The 11614-nt window shown below is 39.3% G+C and overlaps 1 long non-coding RNA gene across 1 annotated transcript; it reads left to right on the top strand.

The window, feature by feature from the left end:
* Nucleotides 1–360: 360 nt before the first annotated feature.
* On the top strand, nt 361–10043 carry LOC144235975 (uncharacterized). Its single transcript, XR_013336381.1, has 3 exons — nt 361–445; nt 1720–1883; nt 9929–10043. It is a non-coding gene; the product is annotated as an uncharacterized LOC144235975 (long non-coding RNA).
* The last annotated feature ends 1571 nt before the right edge of the window (nt 10044–11614 follow it).

Below are 11614 nucleotides of genomic sequence, written 5' to 3'. Positions count from 1 at the left end.
TGTGATAAGATGCTTACCGCAAGGCCATCCTCTAAACAAATTTTAAGTGTACAATAAATACATTATCTTCACTATAGATACCATGTTGTACAACAGCCTCTAGAGCTTATTTATCTTACTTAACTGAAATGTTGTCTATCAACGAATCACTCCTCATTTCCCTCTCCCCCTTCCCTGCTGGGACCCCAGTAACCACTACTGCAGTCTTTGGTTTTATGAATTGACTATTTTAGCTAGCTCACGTAAGTAGAGTCATGAAGTATTTATCTTTCTGTGTCTGGATTATTCCACTTAACATAATCACCTCAAGGTCCATCCATGTTGCTGAACTTCTTTCTTTCTTTTCCTCTTTAGGCTGAATGGCATTCCACTGAATGTTTAACTCATATTTTCTGTACGCATCCTTCTGCCAATGGTCAATGAAGTTGTTTCCACACCTTGGTTGGTATGAATAACACTGCAGGGCACATAGGATATGTACCCAGATGTGGATATATGTAGGAGATATGGTAGTTCTCTTTTTTTATTTTTTAAGGAACCTCTATACTGCTTTCCATGGTGAGCCCATTCCTTTCCACAGCCCTGAGCTTTTTCTAAGATCATTTTCTTTCTTCCTAAAAAGTGTTCTTTATCATTTCCACTAATTTACATCTCTGAGTGAAAAGTTCTTACCATTTTAAGAAGACTTAATGAAGCCAGTGTCTTCATTACTACTTCGAGTCCTGAAAGATATTTTCACTGATTATGGAATTTTAGGTTGAAAGTTTTTATCCTCCCCCTTGTTAGTTTAATGCTCTAATTCCATTGTATTCCAGCTTCTGTGAATTATTTAGAGAAGACAACTGGCAGCATAATTCCTGCTTTGGTGAAGACACATTTTTCTCCTCTGTCTGCACTTAAATCTTCCTCTATGATTTGGTTTCTGTCATTTTTGTCATGATGCCCTAGGTGTGGTTTCCTTTATATTACTGAAGTTTATACATCTTTGAAAATATTGGGCTTGATATTTTTACTGGCTTTGGAAAATTCTCAGCGATTGTCCCTTGTAATATTGCATCTACCACCCCCTCTTCTCCCCTAGTGCTGCAATTCTGTGTATATAAGCCCTTTTCCTGTTTCCCCTTTGTCTTACACCCCAACTACATTCCTTTCTCACTTCAATTTGTCTATTTTTGGTCATATTTTCCATTTTTGTCTCTTTTTTCTTCCTTCAATCTATCTACAGAAAATATATTATTGTTTTTAAAATTGAATTTTCATTCAATTCTTTAGTTTTTTCAAATATTTTCCAGTGTTGTGCTTAAAGCCTCAATCTGAACCTAGAATACGTGAAGTGTAGATATCTTAAAATCCTTGTCTAAACACTCCATTATCTGGATGCCCTCTAGGACTTTTTCTATTTTCTGTTGTTTCTCTTGATATTCAGCCTTCAATCAAGTTTTCTGGCATCCTTTTGCATCCCTGGTTGCTTTAAGTAGAACGCAGCGCACTGTATTTTTATACAATATGCAGGTAATTTGTAACCTAGAATTACATCTTCTTTTACAAGGAATTTACATTTGCTTTTTGTCAGGCAGTCAGGAATATTTGTTTTCAACGATCTGCTTTCCTTGGAGGGACCCAGGCAGTTGGGGACCATGGGTCTAGCCCCAGGTGGAAGGCACTGTGCACTTTTGGTGCCTTCTCTTGACTGCTACTGTTAAACCTCTCTTCCTACAGAGCAGAACCAGGATGCGGCCAGAACTGGCCCCACGTAGGAGCTGAACTTAAACCAGAGGACTCTGGCTCCAAAAAGCACCAATGGGCTGCCTGAGTGGCCTGCCAATATCCACCAATCAGGACGAGGCCCTTCCAACCAATCAGGATGATGACACTTTCTCTATGTAAGTAGGACCTCCCGAACGTTTGGGGGAGGCAGCTTAATTCGTCTCTGTTAGTAGTGTTTCCCTGATGAGCTCGAGCTATAGATGCCATAAAGCCTTCCCGGTCTGTACCTTTGATTTTTGGGTCGAGCCTCATTTCTTAACAGGCTTGTGACTTTGTTTTTGTTTTTCCAGACTTGTAAGTCTGTCAAAAATGTAGTTAAGCTTCTTAGACTATCTGCCACTAATTTTGAAATAGGTAGATGACTTTAGGGGAAAAGGATCTCTGAAGACAAGGCTTTCTTCCTTGGCATTCATTCTCTTTAATTTTGGCTCTGTAATTCCTCACTTTCTTGTTTGCTTTCTCATGCATCAGTAAGATGTAATTTTTACTTTGTCCAGGTTTTTAAATTGGTCTTAGCAGAAAAGTTGGTCAAAATTTCCTAACCCAGCATTACTGGAAGAACTTTGCATCATTTTAAGACAAAAACAACCCAATACAATCGTGTGTCTGTGGTATAGAAGGCTTCACATTTGCAGCTACAAAGAAATTTAGAAACCATTATTTAACTCTTACAGGTGAACAAGATAAGACCACTGGTTAGTCAAAGCCAGTTGAAGTATATGATATATAGTCTGATAATCTTTGCTCATTATATGGGAAAAAAGCGTAATCAGAAAGAAAAACGATTGGACGCTGTATTCACCCCTTTCCCCAAATAGATAGATATAATATTATATTATATTGTGTGTAATAAAATAAGATATAAGGGAACATAGTGACTTAGAAGCAATACTGCTCCAGCCATTTACTTAAAACAGCGAGCCAGCTATCTGCGTTATTCTTAAGGATCTTTAGGGAAGGAGATTCACCTAGATATTTGGATTTATTATTTGAGAAGGGTCAGGAGACCTTGTCTTAAATTCAATATATACACTACTGCTGTAGCTCTTTCTAATTTTTCCGCTGTCTTTGGAAAAGGTGAAAAATGATTTTTTTCTTCCACTGAGATACACTGGAATACCTCAAACACATGAAAACTATTTTTAGGCCAGCTCTCTGGCACTGTTGCTTTAGAACAATTGATTTTAAATCTTTTAAATAAAAAGGAATTATATCTATCTGTATCTATGTAGATAGTACATTTATGTGGAATCATTCTTATGGAATGTCCAGAAAAAGCAAGTCTATAAAGACAGCAGATTAGTGATTGCCTGGGGCTGAAATGGGAGAAGGGACTGGTGGCAAACTAGTACGAAAATCATTTTGGGCAATGAAAGCATTCTAAAATTTATTTTGGTGATTATTGTGTAACTCTGTCAATTTACTAAAAATCATGAATTATACCCTTAACGAGAATTTCAGAGTATGTGAATTATGCCTCAGTAAAGCTGCTGTTGTGGCCACTGTGAAGACAGAAATGAACCCCCTTCCAAAATCTAGGTCAGATGTCAAGACTAATGATGCCACACGTACCCAGAAAGTATGGAAAGGTTTGTTATTCATGCGGCGTGGTTTTCTGGAGATAGTAGGCAGCCTTCCCAAGTTGGTCTGAAAGTGCTTGGAGAACACAGAAAGGAGGTTGGGGTTTTTATTGTAGTTAGGTGGAGGGACTGGGGTGAAGGAACTCTTTCATGGGTAAGGCTTTGCATGGTTTGAAACTCCCACAGGTACCAAAGAAGGGAGCATCTGGGATTTCTTATCAGCTTTCCCAGATGTGAGGCAGAAGGGGATGAAAGAGAGGTTTGGCTTAAAGGCTGTCAGAAGTCACACATCAAAAACATGGACTCAGACTCTTTATTAGGGCTGTTAAAAATTATTATTTTCCCCTAGCAATTCCGTACCAGTTCTTCAAGTCATCTTCTATACTCCCTGAGCATATCACGGTGAACTCTACCTATAGCACTTGTCAGTCCTTATTGTCCATTTATTGTCCCCTTCACTTAGATGGTGAGCGGCCTGAGTGACCTTTAAAGCCCCAATACTTTCATAATATTTGGAACATGGTACACACCACCGTTTTTTATTGAAAATAGGTGACAGACAGCATGGAGTGAATAAAGTAGCGAAGAGAAAGATCAGGCTTGTAAGGAAAACCTTCCCCTTCAAAGGGTGCTCTCCTCACCATTCCCTCAAAGCCCTACATTTTGCGCCATCTTGGATGCTTTAATTTCTTATTGCAAAGAAAATAGAAAAGTAGTAGTTTAGTAAAAGTGAAGCTCATATGTTCTTTGCTGTCAGAGAGGCATTTCATAGGAATATTAATATTTTCTTGTTTGGCTATGAAGTATTTAATGTCAATACTGTGTTTTAATATTCTTAATTCTTACCCTTTTATTTAAGCCTCTCTTTGTGCTCAGAAAAAAATTAATCTGATGACTCTGAGTATACGCAGTACATTTTCACTCCAGTGTCTTCTTTCCTAATAAATTCCAAGCTCTATCACACCCCAATCACCCATTACCCGGGTGACTAGAAGTTACTTTTTCCCAAGGCGCCTGGGTGGCTCAGTTGGTTACACATCTGACTCTTGATCTCAGCTCAGGTCTTGATCTCAGGGTTGGAAAATCAAGCCTCACATTGGGCTTGGCACTGGGCATGGAGCTTACTTACAAATAAATAAATAAGCAAATAAAGATAAAAAATAAGATTATCTCAAAAAAAGAGAAAGAAGTTATTTTTTTGTCAAAGAAAGTTCCAGTTCACTCTATTATTCTTCAGAAATTATTAACTCATTCTTAAAAGTGACAAAGTTTGGATAATAACTTACACAGTTATGATACACATTATCCACAGATTACAGGAACTTTTTAGATAAGACTACTACTATTTGATTTCTAATTTTATGCAACAGCATTGTAAGTGTATTTAGCTTTACTAGGTCTGTGTGAATACATACATACATATCTATATAAATATATATCATTTGTAACATAGAATTGTTGAGGAAGCACTGGTTTAACAATCAAAATGCGTGAGTTCTAGTCTTGAATAAATCATGCTCAACTCGGTAAATCACATAATCTCTTTGAATCTCAAATTCTCCATAAAATAGAACTAAAAATCTGTGCCCTGCAGAAGACCAAATAATGGCTTGTGGCTAGAAGCTCTTGGGAAATTTTGCGATTTTATGCAATGTTAAGATATTTGAAAACCTATTGCCTGCTCCTGAAGAGATGTCCCAGATATATAATCACAAGAGAACCATATACAAATACAGCCAACAAACCGAGACCTTATCCATACGGACCGTAAGCAGTATGTGAGTTCCGATGAAGGACAGTGTACTTAAACAACTGTGGGATCAGAGAAACTCTTCGAGATGAGTGGCAGATGGTGCTCACTCACTGACTCAACACTCAGTCCAAATGCATTCTTAACCTCTCTTATTGATGTTGAAGATTTTAAGTATAAATTCATCATGCCTCTTTGCCTGAAATATGGCAGGCAATACATTTCTCAGTCCATCAGCTGTATGAGACTATCTCTAGGGACTCCTGGGAACAATTTGCTGACTTAATAAGAGTACAGATATGACAACAGATAGGCACTGCTTCCTGGATACGTGTCCATCACATGAAGACGTCATGAAGATCCAGCACACTGAACATGGTATAGTGGAGTGCCTACCTCCAGACTGCTTATTCTGTGTGAAAATTAATGTCTGTATTGAGCCACTTCTAGTTGGATTTCATTTGTTGTGGGCAACTTTTAGGGATACTAGGTAAGGCATGAGAAGTGGATGATTTCTGCAATTGAGCACTGGCTCACAGGAAAATACTGATGGCACTGGCCACACCTGAAGCAAACTGAACTTAAAGATGAGGGAGACAAATATGGTATAAGAATTGTGTTTCCCTGAATTTGCTACCACTGACCAAGGCTAACCTGACCAGTGTTGCAGATAGGATTACTCACCTGTGTTAAGCATTTCTATTGATCTTGGCCTCTGTTGTTGAGCGAGTTTTTTCAGAGAGACGCTAAGTAGATGGATAACATTTATATGGAGATAAATATTTTGTTCAACACAGGGAAGTACTTCATAATAACTAGCGCTACCTAACCTGATTTGTATGACCCCAAGTACCCATTTGGGGCTCTGCCCCTGACAACATGGGCTTGTAGGTGTTTACTGTTGTCTGGCTAAGAAAATATTATTCAGGATGAAAGTTGCTGAAATGAAGATTATTGCAGGCCAAGCAACTGGTCTTTCCTCTTAAATGTTAAAGAGACTAAAACCACTGGGAGCAATTCTGCCTCCACCACTTCTCCAAGCTGAATAGTCCTGGCATTCAGATGATTCTAGTGCTGAGCATCCTTGGTTAGCCTCTGAACGTTTACTAACAGCTACTTTATGTTTGGCACCTACCATGCGTTATCTGATTTAATCCTTACATTTATCATTATCCCCATTTTACGGCTGAGTCAACTGGGGCAGATGATGAAGTGATTTGACTAAGTATCAATAATTAATAAGGAACAGAGTAGATTCAAACCTAGGGTTTTCTTCCCCCCTGATTCTGAAACTTACACTCTAAAGACATCATATTGTCTTTATTTGCTTTATGGTACATGGTGAATCTACTCACCACTTTCATTTTCTGGACTGTAATTGCAGGAGAGCTGGTCAGTAGAGCCTTTAGAGTGTCCCTATATATGGTTAAGATACAGCATGAGGGAGGGGCTCCTGGGTGGCTCAGTCGGTTAAGCATCTGACTTTGGCTCAGGTCATGATCTCACGGTTCATGGGTTAGAGCCCCGTGTCGGGCTCTGTGCTGACAGCTCAGAGTCTGGAGCCTGCTTCAGATTCTGTGTCTCCCTCTCTCTCTGACCCTCCCCTGCTCACACTGTGTCTCCCTCTCTCTCAGAAATAAATAAAACATTAAAAAATTAAAAAAAAAAGATGTAGCATGAAGGAATGGGCAAGTGTCATCAGGTGTCTTATATCACAATTAGATGAATTAGATGTACATCGATGATGTCCACATCATATATACTTTTAATGTTATATTTCATGGACTCCAGCCCTTTCATTTTACAGAAGAAAAATGAGGTTAGTTGACAAGGAACATTTTGTAAAAGCCAAGTTCAGAGAATAACGGTATCTCCTCTCCTCCAGTCTCTTTCTCCAGTGCCTCTCCAACTGCTATCCAATCTGCGACAGTTGCCTGTGTTAATTTCAGAAGAAAATGATGCACTCAGGCACTTTAGGTAATAAGGCTCAGAGACTACATCTGTTCTGTGAAGCGAAGAGTGCTTGATTTGAAACTTGTGCCACATACTGTATTTTAGATTATGATGACTTAAGGGTACACGGGAGCATTTCTGAATGTGGAAGCATTTGAAATTCAAAGACATCCCATGGGTTAATCTTTGTCCACAGCTGAAAATTGCGCAGACCAGCATACCAACATCGGCACACGTAGGAAGGAGAGCACGTGCTTTCCCTTCATAAATCTTTGCTATGTTTTCTGGCTTTTGCTGCCTAAAACTTTTCTCTTACGACTAACTAAGAAGCTTCTTACCACAATGTACTCATGTCTTCCATGCTATATTCTCTGAAATTAGACAGCAGGTGGAGATTTTAGAAACAGTGTTTGAGGACATAATGAGGGAGAGGCTGAGATTTGTATATGCACAAGTGTGTGCCATGCATGCATGCGTGTGTGTGTGTGTGTGTGTGTGTGTGTGTGTATACCAGAGGAAAGCCACCTGCTGTAGAGGAAAGGTCACTTGACTGAACTGCAAATCAGAAAGCGAAGTTTAGTCCCTGTACATACATGGGTCTGCTCCTTCCTCCTTTTATGAGAACAAGAGCTGGACTTGATCTCTATTCCTGACTCCAACATCCTATAACATTATAAAAATGCGTGCAGTTTGATATATGGCCAGTTGTCAGTGCCCATTTTCTTTCTCTCCAGAGCAGGATCAGAAGACTAGTGTTTTTTACATTTGATACTTCCACTACACTATTATTTGTTCCAGTTGAAATAGATCAGTAACAGGGATTATAAAGGCTTAGATGATCATGTGGTTAATAATGATTAAGTAGAAGAAAGATGATACAGTCTATAGCATTCTTTATTTCTTCTTATTTGAAGAGAGTGGTGTCGATATGCCCTCGATCTTCATCAGTAAGAAAGGGGCACCTCACGGGGCACCGCAAGGGAGCTAAGTGAACCACACAGCAGGTCAAATGTGGTGCCATGTTGCGGCATGCACGCCAACAGTCACAGCATCCTCTCCATTGGAACAGCTCACCTTCCTGCACTCAGTGCCCCCAACTCAACTCTGTTATGCCCATCTCTCTCATGTTGGAAACCAGACAGTCTTTGTATGAACAAGTACATATCTTATGCGTGTAAATCCACAAAGCCAAAGAGACAATGTCCACTCCTCTACTTCTCTATAAAAGAATACCATGTTTCTGGTCCTAGTCCATTCTACACTTCTATTTAGAATTAATGAGTAGCAGGTACAAGTTTTGAGACTAGCACACAGAGGGACTTTTGGAATATGCTAAGGCTAATAACAAAACAAAGTGGAAACTACATTAGCAATTTACCTATATATAATATATATAGTATATATTTGAAATATACGTATTTCAAGAAAAACCCTCTTTGTTACTTTAATTTCAGGACGGCAGTAAAGACGACAGAGCCCAGGATTTCAAGCACTTCCCTGCTGGGCTAGTGACTTAATTTATTTCTTTAATTTGTTATAAGCTCACAAAAAATGATATTCTTTGGAGACCTCAGTAGCCTGAGTTCTGCATGTATTATTTGCCGTAAAAGATTAATGAGGGAGCAGAGGCAATTTCTAATGGAATCCCTTGGTTTTAATCTCGGCCTTCTCCACCCCCGCCTTCAAACTTGCTTGCCAATTCAGCACTATGAATCTACTAAGTGTGCTTGGCAGGTTTGATGGAGGCTGACAGAAAAGGTAAAACCCTAGGTTAAAACCATAAAAACCCTTGCTTTCCTACCCTTGCCTGCATCTGTTAGGTACAGTGCAATAGTTTACCATCTCATCTTCCATAAGATAATGTATGTTTACAGTCAGCCTAAAATCTTCAATGTTTCATGACTTCCAGTCTATGGAAATTTCCAGGGTCTGGTCTGTGCTCCATCTCTCCAGAGAATACCTAAACCACCAGATTATGAGAAGTCATCACCAGTTTCCTTTCTCAATAATGTTAACTTCTGTATATGTTAGTATTGTTGGTATTAAGACATACGTCTTAATCATGACATCAGAGAGAAAAGTACAAGGTAATTCCAAGTGTGGATATAAGGGTTGTTTGTGTTCTGCGTGAGCATTGGAGGTAAAATTAAAGATCAGTCTCCTACTGATAATGAACTACAGCACTTCCCATGTCCACTCCAGTAAATACTCATGAAGGTAAGTGCCAGGGAATGGCATGGATTGCCCACCCGCTAACAGCTCTGCTAACCATAAAATAAGTGAAGGCCAGGTGATAAGAACCGAGAGAATCTGGACCCAAACAGTAATTCTCACAACAGCTGCTGAAGAGTTGCCACAAAAGAAAGCTTAAGAACTCAAAATTTTCTCTTGACTCTAAGCCCCAAACTAAATGACTACTGCACCATCACAGTAGAAATGTAAATTGGCCCGATAAATGACTCTTGGGTACAAAAATGTTCACTCTATGAGATGTTCAACCAAAAAAGAAAAATATGAAACTGAATAGTATGAGCTCAAATTTGGAAAATAACAGAAGCAAAGACAAAAAACAAACAAACAAACAAACCAAACAAGGGTCTACATTTGCACACGTTCGAGCATGCATATGTTTGAAAAGAGAATAGAAGTAATTAGATCAAAATATTAACAATGAGTGGTGAGGTGAACCATGGTTATAGTTTAATAGCAATATTTTTAAGAAAACTATGTAATTACTATAAAATAAGGAATATGTATTTTAAACATGTTTTAAGGAAAATAAGCTTTTAGGGAATTGAATTATGGCCTTATTGGGTTCATGTATTAACTTTTAAATTTGTGCCATCTTTTAACGAATTATTTCCCTCCCCACTCAAAGTGTTATCTAGGTGTTTGGAGGCTGGAAGAAGAAGGCTCTCATAAGCCAGAGGAGCTATCGGTTACCACAAAGGTGTACCAGATGTAAGATGAATGAAAACCTGTGAATGCTTATCATGGACAAGGTATCAGAGCTGGAAATGAACTTTACTGGAATAGTAAAGGACTGGATATACCATTGTGCAAAAACAAACTAGAAAGGAGCCCGGGCTGGTAAAAACAGAGAGACCATAATCTGGGAGAAAACAAGCAGGGTCAGTTAAATGTCCACGTTTCTCCTGCTTGGGCTGAGATCTCTGAGGAGCAGATGTCTGTTCCTCTTGGAACATTATATATATATAATTTTTAACATTTATTTATTTTTGAGAGAGAGAGTGCACGAGCAGGGGAGGGGCAAAAAGAGAGGGAGACACAAAATCCAAAGCAGGCTCCAGGCTCTAAGCTGTCAGCACAGAACCCAACATGGGGCTTGAACCCACAAACTGTGAGATCATGACCTGAGCTAAAGTCAGAGGCTTAACCAATTGAGCCACCCAGGCACCCTATCCACCATATATATTTTTTTAGCCATGGGAAAGCTTAAAACAAGCACTCCATGAGCAATAATAACTATTACTAATATTTATTGACTGTACACCATGTGCCAGATATATTCAGGAAACCTGTGATATAATATTGAACACCTATTATCATGTTTACTTCTCCCCAAATACCCCACTTTTGTGATAATGGAATTGTGGCTCAGAGATTAGTCTACTTATCCAATGTCACACAGCTAAATGTATGTAATCTGCACTTGGCCCCAAAAGTCTGCCTCCTCTCAGGGACTGTACTTTTTGCAGCATTCTCTACCATCTTACATAGTGTAATGGAAAAGCAACCTAATACCCAAAAAGCTCTTTGGGCTAAGGTAAAGATAGAACTTCTGTTAGCGAGAGAATTTACCTTCAGTTAGGGAGCCTCTTTAATGAGTATGTTTGGTTAGGAAGAGTTAACTAGGTAAGATAAGGCAAGAGTCAGTGATTTCAGAAATAAATCAAAAGGTCTGTTAAAAGTCTATTAATAAATAAAAAGTCTATTTCTCGCTTACATGATGATCCGGCGGGGCATCAGTTCACAGCATGGCCTCCACTCAATTATTCATGAATCCACGCTGAGGCCATGTCTTCATCCTCAAGAGGTGCCTTCCATTGTGGTCCTTACTGTGGCCATTCCAGCCCCTGGCAAGGAGGAAAGGGATAGGGATGACGCATATGAGAACCAACCAGTCAAGCCTGGAAAGAGGCACCTGTCAAATCCACTCACCAAACCCATTGGTGAGGCTTGGTTACTGTGCAAACCTACAGAAAGAAGACTTTGAGTTGAAGAGACCCAATGCAAAGTAGAGATTCAAAAGGCAGTAGAAACAAGAAATTGAAGTTTTGGCGGGGGGGGGGGGGGAAAGAAAAAAAAACATTGCAGTGAGAACCCCAAGGGAAAGCCCCAATCACAATCAGTTTTGGGGATATTTAGGTATGCTGAGGTGGCCAGAGTAGGAGATGTGGGGCATCCAGTCATTTTACTGGAATATTCACTGAAGGTAGTCTCAGAAAGCTTGAGAATTTGAGGATATTCTGGTTACAACAGCTATGGTAGCAGAGAAGGATCATGGGATTTAGAAGTATAAAACCAGGATCTTTATCCAGAC

Source organism: Crocuta crocuta, unplaced genomic scaffold (genome assembly GCF_008692635.1).
Source record: "Crocuta crocuta isolate KB4526 unplaced genomic scaffold, BGI_CrCroc_1.0 scaffold145, whole genome shotgun sequence".
NCBI classification, from domain to species: domain Eukaryota; kingdom Metazoa; phylum Chordata; class Mammalia; order Carnivora; family Hyaenidae; genus Crocuta; species Crocuta crocuta.
Note: the sequence above shows the minus strand (reverse complement) of the source record. Positions and strands in the feature narration are given on the sequence as shown.